This window comes from Lytechinus variegatus, chromosome 1 (assembly GCF_018143015.1).
Source record: "Lytechinus variegatus isolate NC3 chromosome 1, Lvar_3.0, whole genome shotgun sequence".
NCBI classification, from domain to species: Eukaryota; Metazoa; Echinodermata; class Echinoidea; order Temnopleuroida; family Toxopneustidae; genus Lytechinus; species Lytechinus variegatus.
This window is the reverse complement of record NC_054740.1, coordinates 11,550,373-11,569,888: the sequence shown is the minus strand read 5'-3', so window position 1 is coordinate 11,569,888 and position 19,516 is coordinate 11,550,373.

Genomic DNA, 19,516 nt, shown 5'->3' with positions numbered 1-19,516 from the left:
ACAATCAAATATCCTTGGAATATTACATGATTGTGGTTTGCATCCATCCTTTCTTCTTTTAAATCGTTATTTTGTTGTTGTTGTGTCTGTCTGCCCTACCGATTCGTAAAAATCAGTCTTCTACTCCCCCTCCCTCTCTGTCCCTGTGCTCTGTCCCCTCCCTCCCTCCTTCTTATGCCTTCTGCTGTCGTCGTTGTTTGTTTTTCGCAATTAGCAAGTTATCTCCTTACAATTTATTTCCTGATTTTTGTTCACATTCAGCACATTCAGAGGGAACGTCAACGCACATTTACTTCAGTGCGAAAAGGAAGATAATTATAATAATAAAATTCCAACACTAGGGGGCGCCGTTCAATATTCCTCCATGCCGTCGCATTGGGTTTTTACATGAAAAATCCTTGCTGGTGGAGAGTGGAGATTCTCCCCTCTCTGTCTCGAGTGCAAAAGCCACAATTCATTTGCATGTTGGTATTATTACTGGTAACTGGTGACCTTTTTACGGGGGTAGATAGGGGGAGGATCCAGTCCTGTCCATAAATCATCCAAAAAAGTATAACGTTATGGGCTCTTTAAATTTAAATTTTGCACATAACGATTATGCACATCCTGTCATCATCTAAATGAGGGAGTCAATGACATCATACCCTCTCACTTTCTTTTTTAAAGGAATATCTACTTTATTCTATGACATATTTAAGATTCAATTTTCATAGATTTCATGATAAGAAAAATCTCAACCAAATCACATTGAATCATAAAATGATTATAATTTTACATTTTCCACGGGCCATCACACAAGTTTTTACATTCTTTGAGGGCAAAAAAATCATATTTCATAATAATAACATACAAAGAAATACCGAGTGTGAGACATCATCGGTTCCCTCCGTTGCAGAAAGATTTGCATTCAAACGCAAGCAAGAAAGCAATCGCAATTCCCAAATGCCGCTGTTGATTGGTTGCAAATCAAGTTGCACATGATTTTTAGAGTTATAATTGATTGCAACGTATTCTGCAATGGGCCCTGGACCCCATTTCACAAGATATTTTGCTTTGCTAACAAGTCTTCCTGGAATGGCAACTACCATGGCAAGAGTGAAAATTATGCTTTTCGATTGGCTCTTTTCCAATGAAAGGTGATATTCAAGCAAGACTTGCTATCATACCAACATAAATGAAGTGAAACCTTGACTTCTTATCGTACATAAGATTTTCATTGAGTTTATAACGTTGGTTTGATTTTCCTCTATTTATTATACATTTATATTTTCATTGGAGTGAACGAGACATTTAAGAACACATCGCTGCAGTCATTTTGGATTTGTCTACGATTTGTGAAGAAAAAAAACAACAACCCGAGACAGCTACAAAACTACACTTTTGAGAAAATATTTGATCCTCTTGATACATTCTGTTTGGCCTACACGAATAACAAAAAAAAGACGGTTCAAATATGTGACAACAATTAGGGGTTCAATCGGTCAGATATTTGAATAGAATTAATGAGAACATATACATGTTTAAAATAATGCTTCAGAAACTATTGAATTTCAATAGTTTTAGATAAAATTTTCGGTGTCCCGTCGCCACCGTACTTTTTTTATTGGACAATGCTTCTCCTTCAAACGGAGCTGAATTGTTATGAATTATTAATCACCTAACGTACTAAAGGGATAGTCCGGGATGAAAATATTTATACCTAAATAAATAGAGTAAAAATTCACAGAACAAAATTCTGAAAATTTTTTCAAACAAATAACGAAGTTATTGAATTTGAAAGTTTATCAATATTTTGTGATAATAGTTATTTGCACATCATCATGATCATTAGGTGGGCTGATGATGTCACATCCCCACTTTCCTTTTTCTTAGCTTATTGCATAAAATCATAAATGTTTCATTTTTTCATACAAGTGCAAATGATGTGTCTCCATTTTGATGAAATAAGTTGCGGCAGTAAATAACTAATGCACTTAATCAGTAAGTTGTCAATCCAATTATTTCAGTTCTTGGTAGAAAAAATTTGAATACACCTAATTTCATATAATAGAATACACAAGAACAAGTTGGGATATGATGTCATCAGCCCACCTAATGAATATTCATAAAGACATGCCTAGAACTGTTTCACCGGAATAATGCAAATCTTTAAAATTTAATAACTTTACTTGTTATCAAAATTTGGATCAAATTTTCAGCACTTTGCTTTGTGAATTTTACTCTATTTAGTGAGATATAAGTATCTCCAGCCTGGAACATCCCTTTAAACTACGATATATTCTATTCGCATCCATGGGATGTAAAACACACACACCCATAATATCCACCTTAGCTCGCATCACCCATACATAAATGTAATGCAAAGCACCCCAAGTGAGAGAATGAATAAATAGATAAATAAATACAGAAATACAGTATAGATACATACATAAAAAAAAATAAATAAATAAGTTAAAAAAATAATGAATGATAAATAAATGAATAAGTAAATAAATAAAAAATAATTAAATAAAACATAAACAACTATATATTTTTTCACATGCATTATTATTGCAAAAAAAGAATAAGACACAGCATTATACCAAACATGCATGTATAAAAAGGTGTTTAAATGGGTAAAGAGAGAGGGGGTGGAGGGAGTGAGGGAGGCGGCATAGCAAAGGAGTGTTGAAGATTATTGTTACATAAGGAAAGCTAGCAAGAGAAAATAATCACCGCAAAATAGAATTTGTCATATTTATATTTCTCTCCAATATTCAGCTCAAATACGGTAACGACAGAAATAAATAAAAGAGGGGGTTATTTTTGTATGAAACCAAATTAATTCCACTTAAAAATGTGTAGGTGGATTTTCAAGTGCACAATAAAATTAAAAAAATGAAGAATTAAGTAAAGAATGCTAAACCGAGGCACTCCTTCTTCAAATATCCAGTAATCCTGGCTATATAAGGGAAACATTCTTCATTAAACTTGCAAGAACTAATAACCAATATGAAAAACAACTCCGAATTCAAAGGACGAGCTCCCTCAATGTACTTCACGTGAAGTACGCCATTTTAACGTACGAAGTCGTTGATGTTTAATCTTATGACGTCACAAAATCATGCTCGACCTTGGGATACGACTTTGAAACTCAAGACGACTGTCCTCCGCACTCTCCAATTTCCATACAGTCAAGTCAAACCAAACCAAGCAAGATTCATATTCAGATAAGAAGAGGTTCGGTAAAAAGGGATTAGAAAGGTCTCCTCGAAGTATGAATTGGGAACAGTAATTATGAAATTTGTCATTTAAATGTGTAGGCCTCCACTTATATTGTATAGGAACAGTTTTTTGTTGTTGAAAGTCTTACATTGGAACTTCTCTATCTTGCTTCTGTTTCATTTGAAATATAGCAATTTGACAGTTATTCATAAGTATGGTTCTTTGAGATAAATTCAATGATCGTTGACGAATCATGGTCAGAAATGTGAATTATATGTTGGATTGTATTTGTACTTATTATGATTGTAGAGGGGCGAAAGTCATAGCTTTTGATATTACTTCCTTGATTGACTTCTATTTTTTTTTGATAACAGAAAATCGACATATTACAGAAAAATGAGGAAACCGTTTCATGTACGCCTACATTGTAAGATTACCATACGTGCAAAGACAGGGACGAGGTAAAAATAAAATGGTTATGTAAGCGTCAAAATGCTAATGTAGGCCTATTATAAAACCTTTAACATAAAAACAACCATAATTAATACTTCTAACGCTACAACTTCAACAACAACAACAGAAACACAACCAACTGCTGCTGCTGTTGCTTCTACTACTACAAGTACTACTTCTACTACTACTACTACTGCTACTATACTACTACTACTACTACTACTACTACTACTACTACTACTACTACTACTACTACTACTATACTACTACTACTACTACTACTACTACTACTACTACTACTACTACTACTACTACTACTACTACTACTACTACTACTACTACTACTACTACTACTACTACTACAACAACAACTACTACTACTACTAGAAGTGCTACTACTATACTTCTACTACTACTACTACTGCTACTACTACCGCTACTATACTACTACTATACTTCTGCTACTATACTACTACTTTACTACTACAACTACTATTGCTACTATACTACTACTATACTACTACTAGTGCTACTAATTCTACTACTACTACTACTACTACTACTACTACTACTACTACTACTACTACTACTACTACTACTACAACTACTACTACTACTACTACTACTACTTCTACTACTACTACTACTACTACTACTGCTACTATACTACTGCCACTATACTACTACTACTATACTACTACTACTACTACACATACTTCTACTATTAGATTGTGTTTACATATAAGTTATACGCTATACGGTAATCGCTATTCGCTATTCACTATAAGCTATGGTGGGTCACATGGTCATAGCACGCGTGTCCTATATATTCTTTTGGCGCCGTCAAGCATTGATACCTCAGACGACGAAGGAGATTTCGCCCTTCTCTCATTTGAAATTGGGAAAATAAAAGATAATTATTGCTATCGTGTATTATTTATTTGAAATCTTTTTTATCATTGTTTGTTTATTTATATGGACAAAAATGTATGACAATAAGCAATTTTTTCCCTTCCCTAAAGTTAACTTCTGTTTCAAAAAGAAAAGAAAACAGTTTTTATGCACAAATTATTGATATTCGAAAATAAACCTGTTTTGGAATAACTTCAAGCAAAGAAATTACTTTCTATAAAACTTCTGTTAAACAAAACAGTTAATGATTATTAATGTGGTTGGTTGATCGAGTTAGGGCTATTTGAGCCATATAATTTTACACACCCACAACGAAAATTTAATTAATTAATTAAATAATTATTTAATTAACCAACATAAAATCACCACGTTGAACTAAAAAGAGATCTTTGATTTTTAAGATGTGTTCAAAGAATAGGGAGTCAGTACTTGTAGGTGCATTGCAAATGATACGGATAACTATCTTATGTAGTGATGAAATTCTTTCTATGCATGTTTGACGTGAGATGCCCAAAACAAGAAGGCTGTAGTTCAAATATGGTAGAATAAGGGATGAATAGAGCATGAACAAAGATTGTGGAAGATGTTGATTATACTAATTTTCCGAAAGACTATTTTCCAGATATTTTCAAGTTGTAATTTCCACGAAAGTTTATTGTCTACTAAAACACTGAGAAATTTAGCATGGGAGGCTTGTTTTAAAGAGGTATTGTCAAATATAGTATTTGTGGGTAATGAGACTGAGTTACTAAACGAAATATGATATAGATTCAGTGATGATTTATTAGCCCTTATTCACTGTGTATTATGTTCCGTAACTCTGCATTGATAACATTTACAAGAACATTGGGATTGTGGTGTGAAAAATAAATAAATTAGTTTCGTCTGCAAATGAACTCAAACGACGAATATTTAGCACACATATTATGAAATCGTTAACACACAAAAAATGGGCCCAACAGGCTTTCTTGTGGGACACCACATGTTATGTCTTTAAATTCAGACGTTTGTTCAATTAATAATACTTATTGTTTTCTGTTAGAAAGAAAACTCCCGAACCACTCCAGGGCCTTTTGACGAACACTAATATGGGAGAGATATGAAGTAATATGTTGTGATTAATCTTGTCAAATGCTTTGGAGTATACCCACGGTGTCGGAGTACGAGTCAATTGAATGTGCAACTTTCTCAATAAAAGACAATAAGTGTGAACAGTACTATGCTTATCTCTGAAACCAAACTGGAAGTTAGAAAGAATATCGACTTGTTTCGGGAAAGAAATCGTTCTGGTAAAAAATAATTTTTCCAAAATTTTAGTCAGATATGGATTGCCAGATATATATCCTATCCAATGGTAGAAAACATTCGACCCAAAATTCCATCCTTATTTTTAATGATTTTTTTTAAAGTGCCAATTTAACACACGAGTCTATAGGAATGTTTAAGGCCCGTGAAACCAATATTGTCAATTATGAACGATTAAAACAAGTAAAAGTTTTATCTGCAAGATAGTGACGAAAGTACTTCAAGGTTAGACTATTTAGGCTATTTTCTTTGAAACCCGTATAGATTATTTCAAAGGAGGTGAAGCTTGAAAAGTCAAGATACAAAATAAGCGCTTGATTTCCAACGATTCTAATATTTTCTCATTTTTACTAATTCAAGTAAAAAACAAGTTTTCTCGGAAACCTTGACGTGTGGGTGTCTTTGTTGAGAATTCATAGGTGGGGGAATATTAACACATGCCGAAACGGCTTGAAGTAGGCCAACTGGAATCGAGTAATCGGTGAAGGTTGATATCCCCTCACTTACTTTTCCATCTAGACGTCGCCATATAGCCTCAACGAATTAATGACATTTCGCGATCGTCATCAACATCAACATCACATTCAAATCGTGAAAGTCCAGCCGAATTTGTTTAAAGTGCCGCGCGGGAGTCTGGCGCACGAGCCTAAACCCGTTGTAAAAATACCCCGAGAGGAGGATGGGTGCATTGACGTCACGCATGGAGATTTCCCTCTTGCTTCTAAACTTTGAAGAAGGGAGAGAAGAGTAGAACGGACAGTGATACCTTGAAGAAAGAAAGATAAAGAAAGGATAAACAGATGCAGAGAGAAAGAGAGAGAGAGAGAGAGGGAAGAGGATGGAAGACATGGGAAGAGAAGAATTGAGAAAGGGAAGGGAGAGTGAGAGCAAGGGGTGAGCGAGAGAGGGTATTGGTCGCCATGGAAACTGATCAGTCATAATAACTTGAGATGACTATATAAGATGGTTGTGGAGGTTGAAGCTGTTTAAAGCGTACCCATTATGCGTGCATCGTTTGCTCTTGTGTATTTACATATACAGTCTATAAATGAGTGAGATCCACAAATTGAGAGAGAAAAAATGGAAAGCCTTTCATCAAAAATTTTATTCATTTTTCGTTCAAAGAAGGAAAGAAAATTATATATCAAAACAAAAAACATGGTCTGGATCGCTTTATCTTTCAATAAAGAAACAATAACCGTATGTTACTATGATTTGTAATTCAAAGGATACAATACCCTAAGTTACTTCCGACTTTCTTACAACCTCTACCTCGCGAGTAAAAAAAAAACAAATGACACCTCACAAATCCACAAGTTCACCCAAAAAGTCCATGAACACAATCATAATCATATAATATGGCCTGAAAGATTGTCTTCTCCCAAATAATTTGATACCGCATGGTATGCCTCACGCTTGGATAATCAGTTGCAGTGATGTAACTTTTGATTTGCGCCACAGTAAGGCATGACTGCAATGAATGAATCCAGATGTCAAAGGTGCCATACTCCTATAGGATGGGATCGGAATCCATTGCAAAATATGTTCAATATTTAACGTTAGAATTGTTTAATAAACACTTGTTAGTATCAATTATCGAGTTGATATCAATGAAAAGGGTTACGAATAGTGGAAAATCTTAACTCGGTAATTGCATATTTAAAAAAATAAAATAAAGGAAGTATTTACAGAGTGATGAAAGACAAAATTACTGGAAAGAGCTAGCTATCAACAGAGAAATTATTGACTAAAGGGGCAGAAGAGAGAAAAAGGTAGAGTTGATGGGGGGGGGGGGGGTGTTGAGAGGATGAAAGGCTTGCATCCTGTGTACAGATAATGGATTTTAAACCGTTCGTGCCACCCATTAACAGCCACAAGCAAGTGCTTTTTGAGAAGGGCATTTTTCTTATTATAGCAATCTCTGTATACAGTGTTATAGCATGCAAATCAACAATACACTGAACCTGAACACTATGCGCCGCGCGAAAGCAAATGCTACCATTATGCATGCGGAGTTTATGGCAAGCCAACAATGTCAAATACAGTGTCCAATGCCTGTGTATTCTATTTCTAAGTTCTTAGGTTGAATGAATCCTTTGGTTCCAAACTCAACAAAAATTAAATCAATAAAAAAGGTGAAATAAAAATGCCTTCTTCTTTAACGGACGATTATCGGTCATGTCTGATTTGCGGAGTTTCGTATTAAACATTGCGAAGTTCTCTTCTTGTCTCTGCAATAATAATAATCTGCCAGTCTTGTATGACCTTTGTTTTGGGAAATTAAGAAGAAAACATTTTTTCCCGATATGTGATAATGAGCTATTAACGTTATACCCATGTTTTATCTAAACCCTTAAACTTTCCATGACAGTTATATTTCAGTGACTTGAAACTGTAAATGCTTAAATCCTGTAAACTGGAACTGGTGAAAATCCATTACATGCATCGCAAAAGTTGAAAATCTATCACTGCAAAAAATTAACAAAAATTCAATTTGAATTCACTACTGAATTAATAACATTTTATTTACCCAGGGTAGCCACTATAGTTCATAGGAAACTGCTCTACCAGCGGGCCCTGCATAACACGATAATGTTATTCTTACCCTTCTCCAATCTAAATGCTGAGCTCGAGGCAAGAAGGCAGAAGGTCCCAAGTCTTTGGTATGACTCGGCCGAGGAGCGAACCCACGACCTCCCATTCGTGAGGTAGATGCTCTACCACTGAGCCACAATGGCCGCAGATATTTATATTGTGTTAGTCTTTAGGCCCGGTATGCACTCGACAGTGTAAATGTACGGTGTTGAGAAGAGCACCAGATGGTGTTCTGAAATGACCAAACCATCTGGTGTTAAAATAACAAACATAATGTGTTATGATAACACCAAATGGGTGCTGTACTAACATCATCGCGTGTTGAACTAACATGATATTTTCAGTCATTGTGTGGACGGCTTTCTAAAACACCCGCTATAGTTTGGCTTAACACCACCCTTGTCTTTTGCAGTGTTATAAGGGTACCCAGGCAGAAAATAATATGATTTGAACAGATAACGAAAAATCAGACAAAACATTGAGAATTTCATCAAAAACGGACAAGGAATAACAAAGTTACGACGTTTTAAATAACTGCATTATTTCGGTAAAACATTTCTTTTCATGTCTTCGTGATAATTCAACGAGCAAACAGATGATGTCACATTCCCACTTATTCGTTTGTATTTTAGAACGTGAAATATTTTAAATTTTGTCCTCTAAGAACTAACAAAGTCGATTGACAACTGATTTAATGCATTGGATATTCATGGCTGCAACTAATTTCATTATAAGGGAAACATATATCATTCACACATGTACGAAAATATGGAATAAATATTTTCATATAATAACATAAGAAAAAGGGAAAGTGAGGATATGACATCATGATGATGACGTGCATATGACTGTTTTCACAAAATATCGCTGAACAGTAATATTTAATAACTTTGCTATTTGTCATCAGATTTTGATGAGTTTTTTAGCATTTGCTTGATGAATTTTACTCTATTCGTTTAGATATAATTATTTTCAACCCGGAGTACCCCCTTTAACCTCCTGACTTCTGAAATGTATAATTCCTATTGGGTTTGTACAGGGAAAATCCCGTTTCAAGAGTTAATGGGTTAACATTCTTTTCGTCCATGATCATCATCACACTGGTGCATGTCTCGTTAGATTTGATTAATGGACATCGTCAATCTATACACCGCAGTTAAGAAACAGAAAAGAAAAGGAAGCTTGACAAAATTCAAAGAAGTCGTCTCCCGATCTCGACCTTGGCGAGGGTCGAGGTGAATTTGAGCTGCTTATACAATTTCAAAATGATAAAGAGTAAATATGAAGCAGCAAGTTCGAGTTTTATAACCGTTGTTCGCTTTACCGCGTTTTCTCCCTTCTCCTCAGTAAAAAAATAAAGTCAGTAAAAATTAAGTGTGGCAAATTACAAAGTGGAAAATGTGGGAGTGATAGGGACGAGTCTGCCCGAACCTTACATTCTATCAGCCTTACTCTCTGAAAAAAAATCGAGTGAATAATTTACTACACGGAATGAATTTTACTATATTAAGAATGTTTTTCACTCGTTGATGAGTGAATTCAACCCTTTAAAATGTGAAAATTTGTGAGAAACATTCGTATCTAAATTCACTCTGAGGGGATTGATTTTTGATGTCACTATCAAGGGAGTGAAAATTCAGCATTTTTTTTCTTATAGATTAGTGTTAAGAAACACACCATTCGGTTTCATGAAAGGACTACACTCTTGAGACTTAAAATCATACCCTGGAGTTTGACACCAAACACCAAGTATAATGATAACAGTCAAGATGACATGATAACACCAATCATAATCACCATACATGTATGTTATGATTACACGGGTGTCAAACACCATATATTTAACAAAGGTGCAAAATGATGGGTGTGGTCCCCGGTGAACCCCATTTTTTAAAGTCGTTGCACCACAGTATTTGAAGCGAACTTTAAAAACCAATGAGATATAGTAAAGTCACTGTATTTGGTTAAACTTTCTTGAAGATGTTCGATCGCGGTAAGAGTTCGTGAACGCGCGGGTGTGTCTGTGTGTAGGCCTATATGTGGGTGTTAAGACGAAAAACACCAACAAGTCCCATGCAGCATGAGAGAGTCAATATCTATAATTATGAATATATTTTTAATTATCTCTTTTTAATTTGTGGTTATTTACGAAGGCAGTTTTTTTCTCTCTTTCACCCATTCCTGTCGCCCTATATTCTATTTATATTGCAAAACAGTATTCTATCATAGTGATCTACCTTATTTATCTGATCTGATTTATATCTCGAATGAACGAAGGTCACGGTTCAAACAGAGAAGAAATAAGAGAAATTAGAGATAAAAAAGAAAAGAAAAAAAATCCTACTTCCTCAATTATGCTGATTAATGATTCAATATTCCAGAAATCATTTTTTCCGAGGTAAACTTGCAGAAAAAAAGAGGTGCTAGGTAGAACTTGTTTAAAACATAATGATATCACGGAAAGGATTTAAAACACAATAGTATATGAAATTCTAATAAATGAGAAATTGGCATAAATGATAATGTTAGTTTGTTCACCATTTGCCTTGAATAATTTTATTAAGAATAAGAAAATCCTAACAGATTGGCTGATTGTTTTTTTAAGGAATGGATGTCTATTTTGAACAATTAAATATGGATTTTCATTTGTCATCTTTGAAAAGGTAATTTTGTATTTATAAAATGGATAATTCCTAGATTAGGTAATAAAGATGAAAAATAAATTGACTTTTGTTATGAAATATTATTCATTCCATCATTTTGAAAATAGGACAGCACGCATGACTGGCGTTCGATCATTTAGACCAAGGATTAACAGTCCAGCGAATGAATCAGTATACATGTAATTTATTCGAAAATTGAGAATACAGTTATTAACGACCATCAAAACAGTTATCATATTAATATAAATTATATCCCAGTTTATTGTTTGTTCAAAACATATTGTAGTGCTTGCGTTGGATTACTGATTTTTTCCCCCTTATGCATTGCAATGAACTTTTTTTCTTTCGTTTTGTCACTTCAACTCGACCTTCAAATCTTGTGGTTATGGCACTCCATTAACAGAAGATAGGATGCATGTTCTATGCAAAGATTAACACACACGCACGCACACTTCCCGTACACACGTACACTATTAAATGCATTATATGCACTCAGACCCACTCACACAAATCCGCCATGCCTACAGTACGTATAAGTGTATCGAGGTACAGTTATTGCGAGGGTGGATTTGAAACTGCAGTTCATTTAGGATACATTCCACGCATCACGCAAATGCGAACAAGCTCTGTGACCCGTACGATGGATTTCACTGCATCGCTGGATTGCTGATGCCCGGTTAAGTGTTTGTGTGTGTTTTATTTATTTCATCATAGAAGGCCGAGTAGATTCATTTTCATTACCTCTGCAAAACATAAAACATTAAAATGTACAGTTTTTTTGTTCATCTTATAGTGTCCACTAATGCATCCATAACCTCATAATTTCTGAACATTTGTTAAAATTCCTATCTCGATTATTTCCAGATATGTTTTTAATGGCAGTAAGAAAGTTATTTGGCTTGTTTATTTGAAATACCATCTTAAAATGTATCCATATTAGAAAAGGCAATAAAATTTGCTAATTATTTGAAACATGACAGAAAAATAGACTGAGAATAAAAATAAAAATTAAAAGGCCATAATCGTAGAACAAGGAAATATGAAATTTGTCTACATTCAATCGAGATTATTTACAGGCGTTTTAATAACTACCAGAGAATTATATTTGTATATTTAGAAACATATGATAAAATATTAACCAAAGGAAATTATTGATAGCTGTTTAAATCCTAAAACATTACTGTTCTCTTGAAAATATCAAAATGAAGAAAAATCCCTTATTAATAGATGTTACAATACTCAGTAAAAGTTGGTATCGTTTAGATAAAAATACATCTGATGCAGAAGTTTATATCAGTGTTGTAGTCAAGGCTCAAACCTCCAAGGCCAAGGCCAAGGCCAAGGCTTTAATACCCAAGGCCAAGGCTTCAATAACCAAGGCTGAGGCCAAGGCATGGAAACCCAAGGCCAAGGCCAAGGCCTGAAAACCTCAAGGCCAAGGCCAAGGCATTTCAATTGTACAATATATGGAAAAAAATTAGACAACAATGCTTAGGCGGCATACATGACACACAGGACCAAATGTATAAAAGGTGTGAGCGAGCAAAATTTTTTACCCTTGTACATTTAAAACGAAAATAATTTCATGATAGATCATGTAGATTTAGACATAAAATTAGAATAAATATATAGTTACATTTGTACATTTAATTATTGTTCTAGGCGATTCACATTGCAATAATTATTATTACCAAGGTGATCTGATCGTGGCATGCCCATTCTCCTCTACCTGGGACAGGGGAGGCAGAATGTTTTGGGGTTTTTTTTTTTTGGGGGGGGAGGTCAAAGCCAAAAATGCACTTACAGTATAAGTCAAAATGAAAATTTTGGTGCAGTTCAGCAAAAGCTTTTTTAAGTGATTTCTAATTGATAAGACAGATATTTTGATTTAGGCTTTATTTTCCCGCTATAGAAAGCATAGCGAGCAAGTGGTTTTGAAAAAAAAATCAATTTTGAAGTTGTAAAACTCGATTTTGGGACAATTATGATCACTGTTAATAGGGCATCCTTGCGGGATGTTGTAATAAGATGTAATAAGAAATGAAATTTGAATATTTCGAGCTGTTTTTGTAATCATGAAAAAGGTGTGCATCTTACTGAACAAATTAACGCGAGCACAAAACACAAGCTGAAATTTTTACTGACCAGAAAAGGAAGCTGTTCTGGACTGCATTTAGTGACTCATAAATAGGATACATAACTCACCAATCAAATAATGCGAGCGCAAAGCGCGAGCTCAAAAATTTGTAATATTCCGACCTAAAAACTAGACATTCTAAGCATTTTTTTTGTGTAAATTGAATGCGAACCTTACTTAACAATAATTTATGCAAGCACAATCCAAAATTTGTTGATTTTGAAACCTAAAATTTTGCTCTGTATGCCATGCTTGGCCCCTCAAAATGTTTGGCCCATCATGCCATTGATGCCATAGCCCATTTGGAAATGACGAAATTGAAGTTTGTGTTCAAGTTTACCGAATCTTTTCAGAATATCATTAAGACTTAAAACATTCTTGTTGGTCAAAGAACATAATACAAGGAAAACCTAATGGAATAGAAATCAACCTTGTTATCATTCTTTAGAGTAAGCTATTTTTAAAGTATGAAAATTGTTGTCAAAATTGCAGTCAGATCTGTCAGAATTATTCCTGTCATAAAATCACTATAATCAGTGGCGTACCGTGGGTCACGGCATTGGGGGGCACCAGCAAAAACTTGGAATTGCCTAGTGAGCGCGCAAAGCGCGCCCAGTTGCCAGGTATACTGACCTAATAGAGATATTTTTTATAAGGACAGTGCCAATAAACGGACATGTATCGTACTAGTCAAATAATGCGAGCGCGAAGCGCGAGCTTAAAATTTTTGATATTCAAAGGGACATTACAATCAATCTTTTGAAATCATGATACGTACCTGTCTCGCTAAATAATGCGAGCGCGAACTGAAATTTTTGTAAATATTGACCCCAAACAGGAAGATTTTAAGGACTATTTTTTAGGAATCTTTTATCTATTAAGATTATACACATTTCACCATAGTCATCTAATGGGAGTGCCAATAAGCGCTTGCTGATTTTGTTAGAATTACATCTAAACATGCACATAAAGCACTTGTAATCATGATTAACATACCCATCTCACTAATCAAATCTTGCGAGCGTGAAGCGCGAGCTGAAAATTTAGGAAATTCAGACCTGAAGAGGGGCATTTTAAGGCTTGTTTGTAGGTATTCAAGAAGACCCTATGTAGTTCACTAACCAAATGATGCGAGCGCGAAGCGCGAGCTGAAAATTTTTGATATTCAGATCAGAAAACAGAAAAAGGGACATTTTAAGGACTCATTCTAGGAATTGATGGAGAGCAGGCATCTTTCACCAATCCACTACTGCGAACGTAAGCACGGACAGGAAATGTTTTATATTAAGACCTTAAAATGAGACAATCACTTAAAGTATTCATGAAAAAGAAGCATACTATTGTACATGTAAAAGAATAACTCGAAGTGCGAGGAAATATATTTGGTAGTTTGGTGTATATTGACTTGAAAACGGGAGGTTTTAGTATAACAGGATTATATATCTCGGTAAACAGACAATGGGAGCACCAGGAACAATGAAGACATATGCCCTGAGCAAATTATGTTTCATTTGTATGAAAAAAATGTTTCTTATGTAATGCAACATAACATAATTATAACATTATAACGAACATTAATGTCTTCTTTCCCACTATTTTTCTCTTCCTTTCTCCCTCTTTTCCTCTTTTTTGTCAGCCGATGGGGGGGGGCACGTGCCCCCATGCCCCCCTGTAGTTACGCCACTGACTATAATCCTAATCATAATTATTATTATTATTATTGATATTGATATTGTCATTATCCTTATTAGTCTTGATTACATCATATTACCAATAAATAATATTAATTTTCATCACTTCTCTTTGTTACATAATTATGTGATGATAATTGATGGCACTACTAAGTACACTTACTGCTTCTGCTGCTGCTGCTGACTGGTAGTATTTAGTGTCATTAGATGTACAGAACAATTGAAACATTTATAATTACTTTTATAAAACAAATGAAAGTACAAAATACAAAATGCCTTGAAAATGCCTTGAAATTTCAAGGCTCAGAATCCTCAAGGCCAAGGCCAAGGCCCTCTCAAGGCCAAGGCTTTGAAAAAATAGGCCTTAAGGCCAAGGCCGAGCATCAAGGCACTACAACACTGGTTTATATCATCTCAAAATAAGGTAAAATTGTGATTTGTTGTGCAAATAGTCTTACGGAACAAGTAAAGAAAACAATACTCTAAGAAATATTTATAACAATATTTATAATGGTCAATATAATTATTATGTTGTTAAATATTGTAAGTTTTCATTTCATTAGTTTGTAACATTTAAGTATTGATTTAACTTGTTCGTATTTGTATTAAGTTCTTTTTAATGAGAGTTCCGCTGCGTTGGCCGTTACTGCAGTTGCACTCAAAAGGTGAATGAATACGCGCAGGCTAAATACAGATTTTATGCTTTAAAAATTAGGATAGAATCTTGACTCAACTTGTTAGGAATATTTATTCTAAATTTAAAGGATCCTGTATGAATGACCGTCGGAATTACATCTTATGCACTGCAATCTAAACCCAATTCCACAGCTCACTTGCAAAGGGGGTTAGGTCCATTTTTCATCAAATTTAATTTTTATGTCTCAATGTATAGATTTTCAGTAGCTCTATAAGATGCTACCAAAGAAAAGTTTAAATTCCTCTTAAAAAGTGCACTAAAATGGCAAAGAAAAAACACTTTTTTCAAAAGGAGTTAGATCCATTTCAGTTTAGTTGCAAAAGAGTTTAGGTCCACTTATATATTTTTTTAAAGAATATCATACAAAATATGAAGACATCGACAGGTAAATTTCTTTTATACCCAATTTCATGTTCTTATGGAAGGGTATCATGAAAATTCAGTTTCTCGTAAGAATATTGCAATATGGGAGAATTAAAAAAAGATTTTCTTGGAGTGGACCAAACCCCTTTTGCGACAAAACTCTTCTGAATAACTCATTTTGTCAAAAGGGGTTAGGTCCATTTTTCATAAATTTTTATTGTTTTCTGTCTCTAAACTTTTAGTCACTCTGATGATACGAAAGAAAATATGAAATCAAATGAAAACGTGAATGAAAGTGGCAAAGAAAAATTACTATTTTAATGAAAAGAGAATGGATTAATTTTGGTTTACTTGCAAAAGGGTTTAGGTCCACAATGATATTTTTTTTTATAATAGAACAAAATTGAAGACAGGTAGATTTGTTTTATAACCAATTTTATGTTCACATGATAAGGTAGTACATCATGACAATTTAGTTTCTCATTAGAATATTGCAAAGTGAGAATAAAAAAAAAACATTTTTTTTTGTCGGAATGGTCCAAAGTGGACCTAACCCCTTTTGCAACTAAACTCTTCATATAATGTATATGTAATTTCTAAAAAGAAATACCCCTAAACCCTCGGGTTTGTTAAAAATGAACACTTTCTAGCTATTGACGTCAAAACACCAGTTTCAGCTTTCGTCTTTTTTTTAATGAGATCTATTTGAGAGGGCAAGGATGTTTTTTTCTGATAATTTATTACTGAATGCCTATAGAACCTCCAACTTATCTAGTAATCGTCCATAACGATGATAATCGGTTTAAGGCGTTGTCTTCTGCATGCAGTGTTGACAAGTTTTTGAGAAACAACAATAATAAGATAGCTGAGAAGGATATAATCATTGACATTAAAAGGTCGTTGAGATAATAAGGGTCTTCCAAAGAAATTTCAATGCTGATAATACTTGTGCTTACTAGAAGAGTAGCAAACACAAACATGGCGAATTAAGTGTTATTTCCACTAAATCTGTATCAGTTTATTTCCATGCATATAAACAATAAAGAATTTTCCTTATCTTGTCAATAATGGCAACATCATATGTGAAACGATGAATTTAACTGCACGTGTGCTTGTTGACATCATGGATAAAAATCTATTCAAAGAAGGTCATCACTGGATAAATGTATTTTCATCATAATGTTGTCTCAACACAATAAATAAGGAAAAGCAAACATGGTAAAATTAAACAACTGTTCTCTTCAATAAATGCGTGATGCCAGGAACATTTTGAAGAATTTATGATGTACTTTATATTCATGTAAATGTATGTTTAAATGTTCATTGATGAGAAATGCTGTAATATAGATAGCAAATATGACAGTCCATTGGTAATGATATCAAGTATCAAGTCCTTAAAGGCATCTCAAACACAATCAAGATATTCAATGCTATACACATACATGTATTTTAGGCGTTCTTCTCTTTCTTATATTATTGCAGTCCGGACAATGCATTAAATATTGCTCTATATGGCGCACACGTACAGTCAGAACGGTATAACGCACCCCTTCTGGATAACACTAGTAGTTTTTTAAAGCACGTCTATATATAGACGTAATCATAATATTGACATTTCAAGATCGAGTCGAAATCGCTTTAATGCATGCAGATAGCAAAAAGGGATGCAGGAGTTGTAAAAGAGTTGTAGAAAGAGAGAAGTAGAAAGAGAGAGAGAGAGAGAATAGGGAGCTGCAATGTCGTTGTTGTATTCAAAATCCATTCCTTAACAAGCGAAGAAACGAGCATGTTCTTTTCTCATATCGGCCCCCTCTCCATCCCCTCCTCCCCTCTCTTATTTTCTCCTCTCCTTATCCCCCTTTTCTCCAGCTATTTGCCCGTTTTTAATCTATTCTTCTTGTGACGCATGGATTTACGTCGAGAGAGAGATTATGAACGCAGATCATGCATAAGTAAAACTCCGGGAATACTTGTTTTTCTAGATGTCTTGTGATATATATCATATTATAAATCTACATTGTCTCGGGCATGTTAACTCATGGCAATGCGTCTTGCATTAAACGGCTCGGGGAAACTATTTTTTTGAGCGAATTTAGAGTATCATGATTTGCATCTCCTGTTCTAGTAGAAAAAAACCTATTTTCATACAGGCGGAAAACCCATGTTACGTGTTTTCACGTGATTAAAGATGAATAAGGTATTGAAATTCAATCCTTCTACCTCATTATTTTAGATGTTTTGTATATTCTGTGATTCCCATCGCCAAGAATAGAATTAAATTGACAATCTGACGAGACAAATAACAGAATATTATGGCTTTCAACTTCGTTATCTGTGACTGATTATAAATTGGATAAAATGGAAACCATCGCCCATTTGAAATGACTATAGTTGGTTTTGTATGAAACATTAAAGATGAAGGAATAACAAGTCTATGCCAAAATAATCACGTGTTTCGAAGGGTTTAAGATGGAAGCGACAGGAATCGCAATAACATTTGGGTTGAGTGCAGCACGAAGTGAATATTTTTTTTTGCTGAATGGGATTTGAACCCACTGCCCTTTGTTTCGAAGTCCGGAGACTAATCCACTGGGCCACAACGCTCCACATTACATTATGTGTTGAAAAGATAGGTCAAGTAGTATAGCGTTTTTATTATCTACAATTATACTACGAGTAGATAATGTCGCCCATGAATTAAATCAAAATGATAATCCATGTTTTATTGTTCGAAACAGAAATCAGAAGCAGACATCCTCTTAAAATTCATTTTCCCAAAATTATTGATAATGACCCAGCAGCCACCGAGCAGCACCCGATCGACGTTGCTCTATACAGGGTAGTAGCAACTCCCATCTTTTAACGTTTAACTCCCATATTTTTAGTTAGTAATGAACCTAATTAAGACAAGGAACTACTGAAACTGCCCCTAAAGAAATTATATAGCATAAAATAAGCGTTAAATTTCTAGTAAAGGAGTTTAGTGTTTTAAAATTTTAGACTTATAAAGGGTAGACGATTTAGCAATATAAAACATAAGTGTGTAGTGGATCTAAGTAAGATATATAAATACTGAAACTGCCCCTAAATTAATGATGTAGCAAGTGTTAAAAAGATAGTTTTTAGTAGTTCAGTGATTTGAATCTTTACAACCATTTACGGCAAGATTATTTAGTCCATAAAATAGAGTGGTTGATGAATCTCACTAAGATGTTAAAATGCTGAAATTGCTCCTAAAATGAAATTTTAAAGAAAAATAAAGTGTAAAAGAAGTTTAATCTATAAACCTTTACAGTTATACATAGGTAAAAAGATTCCATATTCCATACGGTTCCGTAAAATAGCGAAGCATCGGAAAGACAACTTATCCCTTTAGAAACATTTAACGTCTGCATTCATGTCGCCGAGAAAGTGATATTTTGTCTCGTCCACTAAAATTGAAAGTGATAATTTTCTACATATTCAATATCGTATCCAGTTTGATTATTATTGCGTT